General features: G+C 33.2%; 1 protein-coding gene and 1 long non-coding RNA gene across 6 annotated transcripts in view; one reads left to right on the top strand and one right to left on the bottom strand.

Moving 5' to 3' along the window:
* Nucleotides 1-7,179, top strand: part of LOC131506914 (uncharacterized) — a 65,578-nt gene extending 58,399 nt beyond the window's left edge. For all 3 annotated transcript variants that reach the window (XR_009259220.1, XR_009259221.1, XR_009259219.1), the window contains exon 3: nt 6,020-7,179. This is a non-coding gene — a long non-coding RNA (uncharacterized LOC131506914). The remainder of the gene's footprint in view (nt 1-6,019) is intronic.
* The window catches only part of FSTL5 (follistatin like 5), a 789,672-nt gene that overhangs the window by 568,750 nt on the left and 203,548 nt on the right, over nt 1-17,374 (bottom strand). The gene's annotated exons all lie outside the window — the stretch shown is intronic.

Raw genomic sequence — 17,374 nt, 5'->3', positions numbered from 1 at the left:
TTCACCAATTATCAGTAGAATATGGGTAGTCTGTCACAGTTTAGAAAGTTCCTACATACTTAGTTTATTAATTTAGGGACTGTTGAATAGCCAGGTTAAATAAATGTTATGTAAAACACCTGGCACTTAGTAAATTTTACTGTATGTATGTGTACATATAAATTTGTTATTTTGTGTGGAAGCATTTGTGTGTGAGTGTGCATTCTGTGTGTGTGTGTGTGTGTGTGTGTGTGTGATTTTCTTATTGCCACAGAGCTGATTTGCAATAAAATTTTATGGTAGGAAATACGAGGCTATCACAAGAAAACTTAATGTATTTTATTTGATTCATACTAAGCAGATAAATGAGATTATGAAAGCTGAAGTTTCAGTTCACACTGAAATTTGGCTTACAGCTCTATAATTTGAGATCATCCATCCTGATTTTGTTGATCTCAAGCATTACATTCTAGGTTTCACTAAATCTCTTACTTTGCACTGCTACATATAAAACACTAAATGAATTATTCAGGAAATCTTTAAGGACATTTTCATAAGCACTTAAGGAAATATCAAACAAAAGCCACCAATGAGGTGGTGTGTCCCTTCCCAAAATTAGTATGCTTGAGTCCTTACCCCCAATACTTAGAATGTGGCCTTATTTGAAGGAAGTGTCCTTACAAAGTTGATTAAGTCAAAATGAGTTTATTAGGTGGACCCTACTCCAATATTACTAAAGCCCTTATAAGAAAAGGAAATTTGGACACAATGGTAGACAAAAGGGAAAAAATGTGAAGACATAAGGAGAAGGCTGTCTGTAAGTCAAAGAAAGATCCCTGGAATGGATCCTTCCCTCATGGTACTCAGAAGGAACCAGTCTTGCCAAAACCTTGGTCTCAAACTTCTGGCCTCCAGAACTGTGAAAAACTAAATTTCTTCTCTTCAAGCCATCCTGTTTGGGGTAATTTGCCATGGCAGCCCGAGCAAACTAATATAGAACATCTTTCTTGACATCATGATTTTATTTGGGTACATCCACTCCATCCTTATAAAATAATGCTTTACATAAGTCAAATGAATGACTACTCATAGCTTAACATGAAAGAAAATTTAGATCTTTCAGTGGAAACATTTTACATAAGATGGGCTTAGTCACAACTAACTTAGCCATAAGAAACCTGTTAACCCTCTCCACATAAAAGTAGTATAAGATTAACTGACTTGTTTTCTATTTCCCCTCCAGCCTTTTATTCTGTATACAGAATCAGTTACCAGCTAAGCCTCATGAGTTCAAAATGTCATTGAGGAACAACTATAAACTGCTCTCTAAAATCAAGAGTTACACTACTAAAATACACAAAATTGAGTACATTCTAGTACTCCTTCTTCTGATTTCTATTTGAATGATAACAATTCCTGAATAAATTAAGTCATTATATGAATAATTCATTTTATATATAAACATTTTCATATTTCATTTAAATTTTCAAATTTCTAAACAGATTATTGACTGTTCTAAAGGGAACACAGATAAACTATTTTAAAACTGAAGTTGTCCCTTTTAGATAATACTCTCAATATTTAATTTCTACAAAGAAAAGTTTCATACAAAGTTGCCCAATTTAGTAATTTGCGATTTATGTCTCAAACACACAATCGTCTCATAGTTAAACCATGTTATAGCATTACCTAAATATAGGAATTTGAATAAAACTTTTGGTTTTAGTTTAATGTAGCTGAGATAGTCATCTAGCTATATCTATTATAAGTCAGTCGGAGAAAGACTGATATCATATGATTTCATTCACATGTGGAATTTGAGAAACTCAACACATGAACACGGGAAGGGAAGCAAAAAAGATAAAAACAGAGAGGGAGGCAAACCATAAGAGATTCTTAAATGCAGAGCACAAACTGAGGGTTACTAGAAAGCAGGGGTGGGGTTCGGTGGGGGTTGAGTTAAATAGGTGACGGGCATTAAGGAGGGCACTTTTTAGGATGAGTACTGGGTGTCATATGTAAGAGATGAATCACTGGTTCTACTCCTGAAGGCAGACTACACTGTATGTTACCTAACTTAAATGTAAGAAAGAAAGAAAGAAAGAAAGAAAGAAAGAAAGAAAGAAAGAAAGAAAGAAAGAAAGAAAGAAAGAAAGAAAAGAAAATATTAGACTTGGAAAAAAAATTCCAGGCTAGAATCACAGTTGTTGAAGGAAGTTAACATGTCTTTGTCACGTACTGTTGAGAAACTCCACCTTATGGAATTTCTTCTTCAATCATTTTAAAGGTTTATTGAGCTAGAAACAAGATAAATAGCCTGCCTCCATATTCCCTCAACAAAGTCAATACTTTCCTAAACAAAAAGCACGCAACAAATATAATCCCCCCACCAAAAGAGAGAGAGAGAGAGAAAGAGAGAAGAAAAAGAAAGAGAGAAGGGAAGAAGAAAAAGAAACAAAAGAAAAGGAAAAAATGAAACTAGGAAGAGGAAAGCTAAAAACAGGATGATCCTGATTCTAAGGAAAGGAGAAAAAATACGCAATTATATAAAGTAAACTTGTAAGTTATTGACTTATTGTCAAATGCTATAAAGATATAGAGGAACTAAAGATAATATAACTTCTTGTATTAAACTGAAGTGTTTAAAAAATTAAGGGCAGACAGACAAAAAGCATGCTCACACTATAACATTTAGACACAATTTATCTAGAATAAATTAACTTTTCTTTTTTAAAAGCATTAATCACTGGAAGCAGTTGGTTCAAACAGGCTCCTGATTTAAACTTCTTTCTGAAAATAAAATTGTTTCTTTTTCAATTTTTAAGACTAATAGAAAGGATTGAAATGATGAGTGGGGAATCTCAAGCCTTCATATTTAAAGAAATATCTTCTTCCTGACACCTTAGTAAATAGAATATTTTGTGCTGAAAATAAACTAGAGAACTTTCCAAGAAAGACTTTTCCTTTAATATCCGCTGTGCTTATGGATGTTTCAAAAATAAAATAAATGCTTCTTTGTTGTTCTTTATTTGCTTAAAATATAATGCAGTTGTGAGGAATAAGGGCTTGGTGTACTTCTGATTTTTAAAAAATACCCTCTCCTATTAACTGAGGGACCATGGGTAGTTTATTAATCTGCACATATTTCTTTATCTGTAAAACGTATTGTTCTTAAACTTACATGATATGACATTGTATGATATGATACAAGGAGACTTCATCTGGCAAAAATGTTAGAAAAACTTGGTTAAGGGAGAAATATATCTTCATTATTAAGTATGTGGGTAATATATATAATGTATAAAATATAAATGCAATTTTTTTGAAAAATTGTCATTCTTTCCACTGAAATAAGTGATATAGTCTATGAAAGAGGTAAAAACACACGTACTTGAGAAACAGTATATTTATAAATCAAATAAATACATTGTACTATACATGTACTACTGCATATTTCTCACAGTCATATAAAATAAAATATTTGTATTTTTCTTATAGCATAAATTCAGAACAGAAATTCCCTACCTAATATATAAACTGGCCATTTGGGAACAGAACATTAAAAAAATAGGTAATCTGAGATTTAGAAGGCACCTCAGAGACATTCTAAAACAGGCCATTCATTTGATATTTTAATCTCCCCTCAAAGCTTTTCAGCCGGGCATTCAATCCATATATGTTTGAATACCTGTTATACGCAGCAGTAACACATATTGCCTGCTAAATTTGTCTCTAGCATCCTGATTATTTAAAGCTAATATTTAGTTTTTATAGAGCCAAATATATTCACTTTAGCCTCTACTTATTAATCCTTTGGGGTATTAAGAGAAGAACAATCCTTCTTGTCATAACAGACTTTAAGCAAAGAAAATAATTACGCTTCCCACTAACACCCATAACACACATATGTACATTTACACACACACACACACACACGCACACACACACACACAAATACACACAGTACTTTGTCTTTTTCAAAAGAAATGTCTAAGGACCAGGGATTTATGAGTTGGCTGTGAAACTTTTTATCACATTCACTGGCATTGCCTGTACAGATACCAGGGTGGTGGCAGGGAAGAGAGGCCACATGTTTCTGGAAATAAAGGCCAGCCTATATGTGACAATAGTATTCCATATTTACTGTTAGTAGAAAGTGCAGCTTCAGTTAACCTATTCTCTCAAATGACCTACTAAGTATATACAAATAAGTTTAAATCATACTTTCTTCTGCTGCTTCACTGTTTCCTTTCTCAAGTCATTTTGTCCACCAAAGTCTGGAAGTAACATATTTTGTCTGATTATACTAAAACTACTTGGCCTAATGTTGGCATGCTTAGGGTTACAAAATATTTACCTAGTTTATTTTCTATCAGAACTTCAAGACATATACAAATTTGGCAAGTATTTCCTCTGTAATCTAAAAATATAGAATAATACCAAGTCACAAACTTCCAAATGCACTTGTTTGCTTCTATTTGGAAAGAAATGCATTTATAAGAAATGTTTTAATGTATTTGGGCCGTATATCATTGGGAGAGATTAGCTAAAGCCACAGATATAGAAGATACATAATTGAATATCACAGTGCTTTAAGAAACTCAGCCTGTAATAGATGAAAGAATAACATATACACAGAGGACGTATTTCAACATAGCATCAACAGAATGGGTGAAGACATAAAGAGGAACAACCTGGCATATGGGCACTGTTGATACAGATGTTGGTAAAATGAAACAAGCAGTGAATGTTTGAGAAAATGATCAATACATCATATGAATATCCCCTCTAACAACATAAGCTTACCTTAAAGCATATTGGTGAGTCAACCATTTGGAATGTAGAGTAAAATGATAATAATTAAGATTATGTTTATAGTTTGTAGGTTATTATGTTCAAAAGGGCAGAGGATAGGATGAGAACATAAAATAGATTTCCATCCCAAAAGAAAGAAAGAAAGAAAGAAAGAAAGAAAGAAAGAAAGAAAGAAAGAAAGAAAGAAAGAAAGAAAGAAAAGAAAGAAAGAAAGGATAAATAATAACCAACATTAACTGGTTGTGATGTTCAGCATTTGGAGGGAAATAAAAATGAAAGTTGGAAGTTAAGACTATATAAATGAGGGCAGCAACATGTTTATAGGATCATGTAAAAGAGCTAGTTTATAGAAGGACAAGTAGCAGAATTTGTTAGGGGGCACCTAGAGATCAAGATATTAATGTAGGTACTTTGCTTTGGAAGAAATAAAATAATTAAACTTTCAACCAAGTAGGCAGTTAGGCCAGAGATAGAAGGAAAATCAATGATACAAAATATTCCTCAAAATCTAATACTATGTTTTCTATTTCATTGAATGTAAAAGACACCCAATTATATGATACACCTTTATTTCCAGCATAATGAATAAAGATAACACCTGCTATTATAGATGTATTGTAGGGTGCTGTAGGGAAATAGAAGAGGAAGAACTTGGTCTCAGGATGAGTAAGGACTTTTTGGAGGAACTGATTCATTAGTCCAATCCAAGAAGGGGGAGAAGAGGAGGGAAAAGAGAGGAAATGGGGAGGGGGGGGGGAATGGGGAAAAAGAAAAAAAATGTATAAGGGAGGTGGGATGATTAATAATACATGAGTAAATGAGGGAGGGTTAGACGAGATAAAGGGTATGGTGTGTGTTTGAAAACATGTAATTAGTTTATGATTCCTATAGTGTAAGTTTCAGCGCAGAGAGTGAAAGGCTATGAGCTGAAGAGGCCGGTGAGGACCAGACTCTTACGTGTGGGGCTAAGAAATTTGGACTGGATTTGATGGAAATTCAGGAAAATTATGTGATTAAAAAAATAATAAAAGTTTAAAATGTGGAAAATGTTTTTTGAGGACTATTAAAATAGTCCAGATGGAGAAAATGAGGACCTGAAGCAAGATCATGATAGAGGAATAAAAAAGTAAGAACAGATTTTAAAAACACTAAAATGTTACAATTCCAGAACTTATTCTGAATTTAGCAAGTTTATGTTGACTATATCAATAATAATATTTTTCAGGTTCGTAATGGAACCTTTGCAGTGTGGAAGCAACTTAATTGATCCTGAGTATCAGCGAGTTGAGTCTGGATTTGGGAAGAAAAGAGCAATAAGAAGAATACAGACTTGTGAACTAAATGTTTAAAAGTGCGGAATTGTGGTGACAACCAAAGTTTCATGACAGCACATTACATTTCCTTCAAGACATGACATTTTTAAAAAAGTCTTAATTCATATAAGACTATATTTTTTTAATTTTTCAGGGATCTGGTATCCAGATTGAACTAAGAAAAAAGTAAAATGTTGCCTTATGGAGAAGGCATCTGTGCAGTGAGAAACAGAGATTTCATCCTGTACAAAACTCTCTCAGGCTGAAATATTGAGCAAAAAGTTTTCTAAAAGGCACACATTTAATCCTGGTTTAAGGAAAAGACCATTAAAGACAGAATATTAGAAACAAAATCCCCATGGTAATGCATGCAAATATTCACAATACAAATCTCTGAAATGCAAAAAGAATAATATGATTTCAATACATGGTTGAAAATTAATTTATATTCTAAGCAGCTCTGAGTGTATCAGTTATATTTGAACAATGAAATTCAAGTGAATCATGTAGAAATTAGAGTTAATACTTGGTATGGATTCTATTTCATTTGTGTACTCTCTGTAAGCAATGTAATTACATAAAAAAAGAGATGGTTCATCATTAAGAAATGACTTTTCCATCTGGGCCTATGAATTATTTTACTAGAAAGTAATAATAATTTCTTGCTAATGCATATATCAATTACTGCCATAACATAATAATAGCAATGGTAAATATTAAATATTTATTTTTTATATATATTTTGCTCATATAAAATGACTCAGACTGGAGATTTCAAGAGATAGAGAGGAGTTTCTCAAATCAGATAACAGGTAGTGTAATGTCACCTTGAACCATATAAAAATACTTTTTTTTAATAGGTTATAGGCCCAGGGGCGTCGGGGTGACTCGGTCGGCTAAACATCTAACTTTAGCTCATGATCTCACAGCTTGTAAGTTGGAGCCCCACATCAGGCTCTGTGCTGACAGCTCAGAGCCTGAAGCCTGCTTCAGATTCTGTGTCCCCTTCTCTCTCTGCCTCTCCCCTGCTCATGCTCTGTCTCTCTCTCCTTCAAAAACAAATAAACATTAAAAAAATTTTTTAATAGGTTATAAACAGAAATACCAGAAATGCCATATAGTTCTAGTTTGGTATATCAGAAATTAATTTTATAAATCCCATATTGCAGAATTTCTAAGCTATTTTTAAGTCTTCTTACATATTTTATATAATCTGGGATGACTTAAGGTAACTATTAATTATTTTCACAAATTTTCTAAGGAACCTGGAGAACCATCTTCAGACATGAACATATTATTAGGAGGTGATCAAGATCAGGGAGTAAGAACTTTGATTGCCTCAACATTCCTGAGGAAAATATTGGAATAAATAATATGGATTTCTCTTTGAAAACTATACATTTCCTGAGTTTAAATATCAGAATACAAAAGCCAGCAGCCATAGTCTATCAACCGACATAATGCAAAAAGATCTAGTTATAAATTGTGCGTATCTCAAACAAAAAATCCAAATAGCCAATGTTATAAATAAACATTCATTTATCAATCAGTAAAGCCAGCATCTTTCCTCCAACTGATTGTAGAATATTCTTGAAATCATTCTCCCACCCTTACCTTATCCAATCCCTTACCAAGTTGAAGATACTATCTGATAATGTCAAAATCCTCTGCCCTACTTTCTATCCTTCATAGGAACTATAGCAAGTCAAAATTATTATAGTACACAGATTCTAAGATAATTCTCAATGATCCCCACCTGCTGGTATTTACTCACTCAAATAATGCCTCCTCTCAACCTTCCACTCCCTGCTTGATTGTGGGAGGAAACGATGACTTACTTCTTAACAATAGAATATGGGAAATATATCGGGATGCCATAAGAATGACATCTGATTCACTAGCAAACTCTTTCTCCTGCTGACTTTGCTGGAGCAAGTTCCCATGTTGGGAGCTGCCCTGTGGAGCAGACCATGTGGCAAGGCACTGAAGATGTTGGGCTCCGGTCAACAGACAGCAAGAAACCAACGCCCTCATTCCAACGGGCTTCTAGTACCTCAGGAAACTAAATGCTGTCTACAATCGAGTGAGCTTGTAAGGGGGATATTTCCACACTTGAAGTTTCAGATGAGACTCCAACCATGCTTAACACCTTACATGTGGGAGATCCAGAAACAGAGAACGCATTTCAACTTTGCCCAGTCTTTGACTCATGGAAACTTTGAGGCAAAAATGTGTTTCATTATATGCTTCTGTGTCTGTGGTACTTCATCACCACAAATAAATAATACAGATACTATTACTCTAACATGGACTACAAGTGTTTTATTAGCTTCTCCGCTGGCACTATCCAAAGCATTCTCCTCCATTCAACAACAGTTGTTTGTACGAAATGCAAACCTAATCACAATGTCTTCTCTCTTTTTCCAACCACACATACTGTTTATAATTCTTTAATGGCTTCTCATTGATCATAAGAAATTTATATTTCCTTAATATGACCTAAAAACTTTCACCTGTGGCCTTCATCTATTTCTCCAGTCTGATCATTGTCCCTAGGGAGGATTATTCAGATCCACTTACGGCCATACAGTCAGAGTTAGAAAATTACTTGCTGGGGTACCTGGGTGGCTCAGTTGGTTAAGCACCAGACTCTGAATTTCATGTTGGGTTATGATCTCTGGATTTCGACTCAGGTCATGAACTCATGGTTTGTGAATTGGAGCCCTCTGTCAGGCTCTGCGCTGAGGAGCCTGCTTGGGATTCTCTCTCTCTCCCTCTCTCTGCCCCTCCCTTGCTCATGCTCTTGCACTCTCTCTCTCTCTCTCTCTCTCTCAATAAATAAATAAATAAATAAACAAACTTAAAGAAAGAAAGAAAAGAAAATCATTTGCTAAAGTGTCTCATATCTTTTGTATTACTTAGTGAAAGTGGTTTCACGACAGTTTTAAACACCCAGATATACATATAAAAAAAGAAAGGTAATTTTGGCATAAACTATATCAAATACAGCTGTAGTGTCTGTGTAGATATCACTGGGCCCTAGGATAGGCCCTATTCTGTTAAATATTGTTATAACATGTGAGTGGAACTGGAAAGAAAACACATTTATTTTATAAATAGCACAAAATTAAGAGAGATAATTAGTACACAAAAAATGAAGTATTTCAAATTATTGGAAAAATAAAAATCAATAAAGCTTTTTCAATTTCTTCACTAACAATGAGGAATTCTTCATTAGAAATATAAATAATATATTATATTTGTAAAACCCATAAGGTTATACTAAAGATTAAATGAGATAGTGTGCAAAGCACCAAGTTTTATGTATATTACTGAGTAAGTATTCAAAAATATTTCATAATACTTTTAGAATGTGTTAGAAATGTACTTCAGTACAATGCAAAGTACTCCCACTTGTGGTAATGATTGAGAAGTTAGACCACTAATGAAGGATTCTCTGACTCTGATAATGAGAGTGGAGGGAAAATCTTCACTGTGTTATACTGAGACCCAACCTCTACCACCAATCAATCAAATACAGGCATGGCCAAATCAGAGTCCGTTAATGATTCCTCATGTGCATTTCATCTTCACCCACATTTATCTCGAGTGGAGAACTTCAGACTATGAACGTATTCCCCTTTGCAATAAAATAGGAGGTTATGGGTAAGGGAGAGTGGTAATGCTACTGCTTGCTTTATTTACTGTATCCAGTCATGAAGGCCTCTCTTTGATGGTCTTTGTATTAAGAGTAATTAATTGAAAATACGCATAAGATCTGATAAAGGAAGAATGGGATACACTGTTTCTCCCAACAAATAAATATCAAAATTTCTCAGTGTGGGATCAAAATATGAGTAGTTTTTTGAATGTTTATCAGGTGATTTTAAGATATATTGAGGTTTGAGAAATTTTCATGAACCTGGTAAACTGCATGGGACCTATGAAACAGAAGAAAGCCTTCTATATATGTGGGAATTGCAAATTCATCCAAGACTAAGGTTTCATGATTAAACCTTTATTCCTATCATTATTTTTCTGCAAATGGACACCATCCTTTCTATTTTCCATGGTGATTATTATAACTATCTTCATTTTATTCATTCAGAAAAGAGCAGAGCAGTTGTAAAGTCCTAAAGTTAAAAGTCTCAATTGTAAGTGAACCCATCATTTATAATGAGACACACTTTACCAAAGCAGAATTAGGCTGACCATGAGACTCCATCAATATGATATTTTTATTAATCTATATCACAAATAGGGATTGAAAAACCTTAACACTTATTGTATGTTTTGACATTACCAAAATGAATTACTATATGAAATCTGTAAGTTATTTTGATGCTGTCATAACAATGAAGAATCCATTTATCATTCATGTTATTGTCCCAACAGTATGAAAACAAAACTAATAGTATTGGCCTTTCTACTTTTATTTATAATGTAAACCTCCAAAGGCAACCTACTGTTTTTGTTTAACATAGTTTATGTCTAATAGCCATTGAAAATAATGGCTAATAGGACTTCTTATTAAAAATACACAAATCTTGATAACTTTCTAGAAAAATTATATTATTTATTCCCCATTAAGAAAATTAAACCAGGGGCGCCTGGGTGGCGCAGTCGGTTAAGCGTCCGACTTCAGCCAGGTCACGATCTCGCAGTCCGTGAGTTCGAGCCCCGCGTCAGGCTCTGGGCTGATGGCTCGGAGCCTGGAGCCTGTTTCCGATTCTGTGTCTCCCTCTCTCTCTGCCCCTCCCCCATTCATACTCTGTCTCTCTCTGTCCCAAAAATAAATAAAAAAGCGTTGAAAAAAAAAATTAAAAAAAAAAAAAAAAGAAAATTAAACCATAAAATATTGAAAGGTATATTTCTATGCATATATTCCATACCTATCTCATGAAGCTATTGATTATATAATGTTAACATTTTTGAAAATATTAAAGTAACCCTCATCACCACACACACAAAAAAACAAAAGACAAAAAGCAGAAAACTAGTTAGTGGATACTTCTGGATATTTAGAACTATTTATTCATTTGTTTAAATAATCACATTAAGGTGGTGAATATGATTTATTATTTACATGCAAAAAAATATAACATCACTCATAATGTTTTATTTATTATACATAATCTAAAAACAATTTTAAAATTCACATTTGCCCTATTTTATCCATCCATCTATCTATTCTACATATCTGTTTAATGCATTTGAAAGTAAGCCACAGCTGTCATGAACTTCACTTTTAATTATTTCAGCACATATCTCCTATGAATAAGGATGGTCTTCTATGTAATACAGCATCATTATAACACCATATAAAACTGATAATAATTTCATGATAGCAAGTAATATATAGTTCACACTAGTCTTTACTTAATGTACATCAATGTATCCATGATTTTTTTTTAACCTAAGATATAATCAAGCTCCATAGTTTGTGTTTGGTTGTATGGCTCCTTAGTTCTTTTCCTTCACAGTTATAGCCCCATCTTTTAGTGTGTTTTGAAGACTGTAAGCTACTTATCTTCTAGAATAGTTTACATTCTAGATTTGTCTATTGATCTATCGTATTTAATTTAAGTTAAAGTTAACTACTTTGGACAAATTTACTATGCAGATGATTTGTGCACTTATTACATCATATTAGGAGATACATAATAGGTTATTTTTATCACTTAAATGGTGACTGCATTTTCTCTCTGAACCAAAAAAGTAATCCATTTGTAATATTTTAATATAAATATCTTGATGTGCAACAAGCTTTCAGGCTACTAATTAGCTAGATCTATCTAATATGTGACAGATAAATCATAGAAGAATGATCTATTCTTTCATTTTGGATGTAGACTTGGCCATGTGGCTTGCTTTGGCAATGAGATGTTAGTGGATTGGATGAAAATAGAGGCTTGCTTGAAATATCCTTGCCCAGGCTTATTGTTTTGCCCCCTTTAACCACAAAATAAAATTTGTGACTCAGATAGCCACTAGTCCAGGAGAATGAAAAACACAAATAAATGTTCTTTGTATATGTTATAACGTAAGACTATTAAACTGGATTATGGCAAATACTGATGAGCTTTACTTGATTTAGTAAGTACTTTGGGGGTTGAAAAATGATTTCTTATATTTGCTTTTTGTATGTATGTATATATCTATATATCTATATCTATATCTAATATATATCTAATATATATATATATATATATATTATTATTAACTTGCCTTAAGTAAAACTCTCTCTCTATTCCCCCTCTTTGTTTTTATAAGTCACTATGGATTCAAAGAGTTTTTATTCAATATGTTATACTTCATTTGCATTATTATTCTATTTGAAACTTAAATTATGTTAAATTGAACAGGTGGATACCCTTAACATACTAATTATTATGCTTTTTGGACACAACCCTATTGTCTCTGAGCAATTCTTTGCTTTATGTACTAATAGCATATTCACCACTGCCCATACCTGGAATCACACATTTCTCAAGGATCTCTGATTCATGGTAGTGGGGAATGGTACTTGACAATCAATCCAACACTGTGTAGGTTTTTAATCTAAAGTCCAAAACATTTTCTACAGAAATATACTTGGATCACTTCCCTTCAAAAAAGAAAGAGGAAAGTTTAAGGAACTGAATAAATTACCAAGAGACAGGTGGATTTAAAAAGAAACTGGGAAAGAAGAAGCAGCTGCTTAAGACCAAAGAACAAATGACAAGTTGTATCCATGGCACCTGTTCTTTGTTTCCTTTATTCCTAAACATGGCAGTTTTTTCTCCCTCTCTCATTTTTCCTTTTCTTTGTCCACTGTAATTCCTTCCCTACATTTTCATTTTCGCTTTTATCTCTTGGTTTTCTTATAATTTTCCGTTTAGTCTCTTCTTTCTCATTTATCATCTGTATCATACGGAAATTATAGGGAAAGTGAGTGGTATTTTATACTCTAGTTTGTTCCATAAATCCGTCTATTCAAAACACCAAACCTTCTAATAATAACAATAAAAATAATACCTTAATAATAATAATTAAAAGCAAGAGACTAACACAAAATAATTTAATGTGTAATGTGATTGTACTTTATTCAAATAAATTCAAGTAATTTTTGCAAAACTTAGCATGTAGAAAATCTCTACTCTTTTTTTTCTACCAAAAGCAAAAGAATACTTTGTAGTTCTAAGATACATATTTTCTAAAAAGTTAGTACAGGAAAAGATTTGATGAGACAACTAAGCCAAGTATGTTACCTCCTTACTAAAATACAGATATATAATCCTTGCTTCCTCAATTGAAATTCACTATCATGCATAGCACACATTCTAAACCAGAATTTAGATCCATTAAAAGATAATGTAAATGTTTTATTGTTACAATGATGATCTTGTATTTTATAGTAACTTTTCAATAAGAAATCAGAGTAGTAAAAAGACTATTTGCCTTTGGATATGCTACAACCAAAAATGTGAAATTTTCATACTTATATATATACAAATGTGTGTGTATATATATATATATATATATATATATATATATATGTGTGTGTGTGTGTGTGTGTGTGTGTGTCAGTTTTCTCCCATATTTTATTTTTTTTACCCTAGTTATATGCCACTACTTCTTTCTATAATGATATATAACTATAGTCTTCACATCAGACCACTAGTTCATCTTGAAGATATTTCATTACAAAGGTTTGGATGTAGCCTATGAGATCCTCAGACTTGGCCTTCAACTCAATATTTTAGTGTTTAAATATTATCTTTACCTTATTTTGGCATATACACATATTGTAAAAAAATTGACATTAAATAAGCTCTTGGGGTGCCTAGGAGGCTTAGTCTGTGAAGGCTCCCATTCTTGATTTTGGCTCAGGACATGATCTCAGCATTCGTGAGATCGAGCCCTGTGTTGGGCTCTGCGCTGACAGCACCTACCCTGTGGGATTCTCTCTCTCTCTCTCTCACTCTCTCTCTCTCTCTCTCTGCCTCTCTCCGGCTCATGCTCTCTTTTTCTCAAATATATAAATAAACACTTTTTAAAAAAAGAGTTTAAAAATTACTATGTCATTTAGACATTTAAATTGCACGTTTATATAATAATTGAAAACACAACTAATTTATATAAAGTTCTACAGGAACCTTTAAGTTGGTCCTGGTTTTCTTCAGTTAGAAATAGATACATTTTGGGGCGCCTGGGTGGCTCAGTTGGTTAAGCGTCCGACTTCGGCTCAGGTCATGATCTCACCATTGGTGGGTTCGAGCCCCAAGTCAGGCTCTGTGCTGACAGCTCAGATCCTGGACCCTGCTTTGGATTCTCTCTCTGCTCCTCCCTCACTCACGCTCTATCTCTCTCTCTGCTCCTCCCTCACTCACGCTCTGTCTCTCTCTCTCTCTCAAAAATAAATAAACATTTTTTAAAAAATATAAAAAAAAAAGAAATAGATACATTTTGGGGCACCTGGGTGGCTCAGTTGGTTAAGTGTCCAACTTAGGTCAGGTCATGATCTCAGGTCATGATCTCATGGTTTGTGAGTTTGAGCCCCGCATTGGGCTCTGTGCTGGCAGCATTAAGCCTGCTTGGGATTCTCTCTCTCTCTCTCTCTCTCTCTCTCTCTCTCTCTCTCTCTGTCTTTTTCTCTCTGCACCTCCCCCACTAGTTCCCTCTCTCTCTCCAAAATAAATAAACATTAAAAAAGTTAAAGAAATAGATATATTTTGAAATAAGTTATATTTAACTTTTATAAACTCTTCAACAAAACAAGGTCATTAATTCTGATATATTTCTCCTTGATTATTGGAATTTTAGAGGCTGCCTTATGATGCTTATGCCTCTAGTGGGTACTCAAAATCAAATTTGAACTACAGCAATTATGTTGAAGTTAAGACTGCAATTTTCAAATATTACACATGTCTTCATAAATAACAACAAAAGCCACAGTAGATTGAGACCTAGTTTGGATAAAGGGAAGAAGCTGGGTAAGGAGTTTACCTTGCAAGAATGAACTACACAAAAGTCATCTGCCCAATTGATGGTTTATTTGGGATTAAGTCTTGTTTTTGAGATCTGTTGTGGGCCCTCATACTACTAACTATATCCACAGGAAGTCAAGACCAAAATTGTAAAAATGTCTCTTGGAAGACAAAAAGGTACTTCCAAATTAGAAGTTCTCTATGTATAATTGCCATTTTTCTGCAACACAGTTACTGACAAGGGAAGCAAAGTTGCCTTTAGAAAAATGAATGCTCTCCCACTTCTGTCTTTTAGCTGAATTCTACTAACTTTTTTGTATATCCACATCCGCATTTGTATTACATATTCATTTGCTTAGGAAAAACTATCATATACCTATTTAAGACTACCTCTGTGAAAACATGAATAATATTTTAATAATATTTGAGTTATGTCCCATATGTAACATGTAATAATATAGTATTCATTTATATATACCATAATTATGGTCTTTAGTATTCTATTATGGTCCTTTTTGATAATAAATTAAGAGAAGTTACAAAATAAACTGCCAGTTTTTTCACTCAGTAATTCATTAAAAAATAAATGAATGGGCTACTTGTTTGATGGGTGTAGTATTTTTTTTAACTTCTTAGGAATTTGATATGGCTTACAATGCATTAACTGCATTATAGCACTGTTTAAGATAGTATATCATGAGAAAAAGATATTATATCTGTATTCATTTACTATCAAAATATACAATGCATTCTCTAGGTTATTGGAATGTAATATTGGAAGCTTCTACAATATATTATTCAAACCTAACTCAAATACTATGCTTATGTATTTAAAGATTTTTTTAACGTTTATTTATTATTGAGAGACAGAGAGAGACAGAGCGTGAGCAGGGAAGGGGCAGAGAGAGAGAGGGAGACACAGAATCCGAAGCAGGCTCCAGTCTCTGAGCTGTCAGCACAGAGCTCGACACATGGCTCAAACTCACAAACAGCGAGATGATGACCTGAGCTGAAGTCTGACGCCTAACCCACTGAGCCACTCAGGCGCCCCACTATGCTTATGTATTTTAATCTTTAAGGAGGATATTATTACAGCAAATCATAAGTTAATAAAAGGATTAAGAAACATATCAGTTTTTATATGCATTGCACTGACAAATTAGGATGAAACAGGAAAAAAACACTTTCAAGAAGGTTTTTACAGCATGGGGAAAAATGAACTCTTATGGAAATAATGTATCATTCATATCAATTGTAAGCAGTGCATTTTTTAATACTTGTGTCTGTGGTTTAGCATTAATATGAATTACATGTCTTCTCCTATAGAGATTTAAATATCTAATCATTTAATGAAAATGGGAGAAGAATGATTAAAATTAGAACCCAGGACACTCATTTATACAACAAAAAAATACAAGATATATCTTGTTAATTTATTTGTTTTCCAATACTATGCCTTTCACCAAGACAATCCCAGAACATGCTAAGAAAACTTTGCAAGACCACAGAGCACAATTATATAGTTTGGATTAAAACATACTCTCATTGTTTACCTCTTGTATTTGACAAACATCTGCAGAAAATCTTCTCACAAGACAATATCCAATGACTAAATCTTTTTGCTTCTTCTCTGATAAACACATTTCCTTAATGCTTCCATAATGAAGTTTAAAAGAATTATAGTAAATACTATAATATCCTATAATGTTATAAAAGAAATTTAACTTCTATTTTCATGCTATATTATTTTTATTTTTTATTTCTTTTTTAAATTTTAATTTAATTTAATTTAATTTTGAGAGAGAGAGAGAGAGAGTGAGCGAGAAAGGGACAGAAAGAGATGGAGAAACAGAATCTGAAGCTGACTCCAGGCTCTGAGCTGTCAGCACAGAGCCTAACGCAGGGCTTGAACTCATGAACTGATAGATCATGACCTGAGCTGAAGTCGGCTGCTTAAACCACTGAGCCACCCAAGTGCCCCCATATCATGCTATTTTAAAATTTGTGTTTCTCCATACATTTGTCCCCCCTAGGGTCAAAATTACCAAAACATTTTTTCTAATCAAGTAGTATGTAAAGTGAAATCAATTAGCAATTAACTAGTATTATATGCTTTCAAGCTCCTCTACTATATGTTTTTTTTTTTATCTTTTTTGCTCCGTTTTTCTGCTACAGGTTTCATTTAACTTTCTTCTGACATTTCACATACCCTTAATTTTATATTACAGATATATAATCAGATATATACAGATATATAATACATCTAATACACTATACCAATAATCAGTACCTACAATA

Source organism: Neofelis nebulosa, chromosome 3, assembly GCF_028018385.1.
Source record: "Neofelis nebulosa isolate mNeoNeb1 chromosome 3, mNeoNeb1.pri, whole genome shotgun sequence".
Taxonomy (NCBI): Eukaryota; Metazoa; Chordata; class Mammalia; order Carnivora; family Felidae; genus Neofelis; species Neofelis nebulosa.
This window is presented reverse-complemented; position numbering and strand designations above follow the sequence as displayed.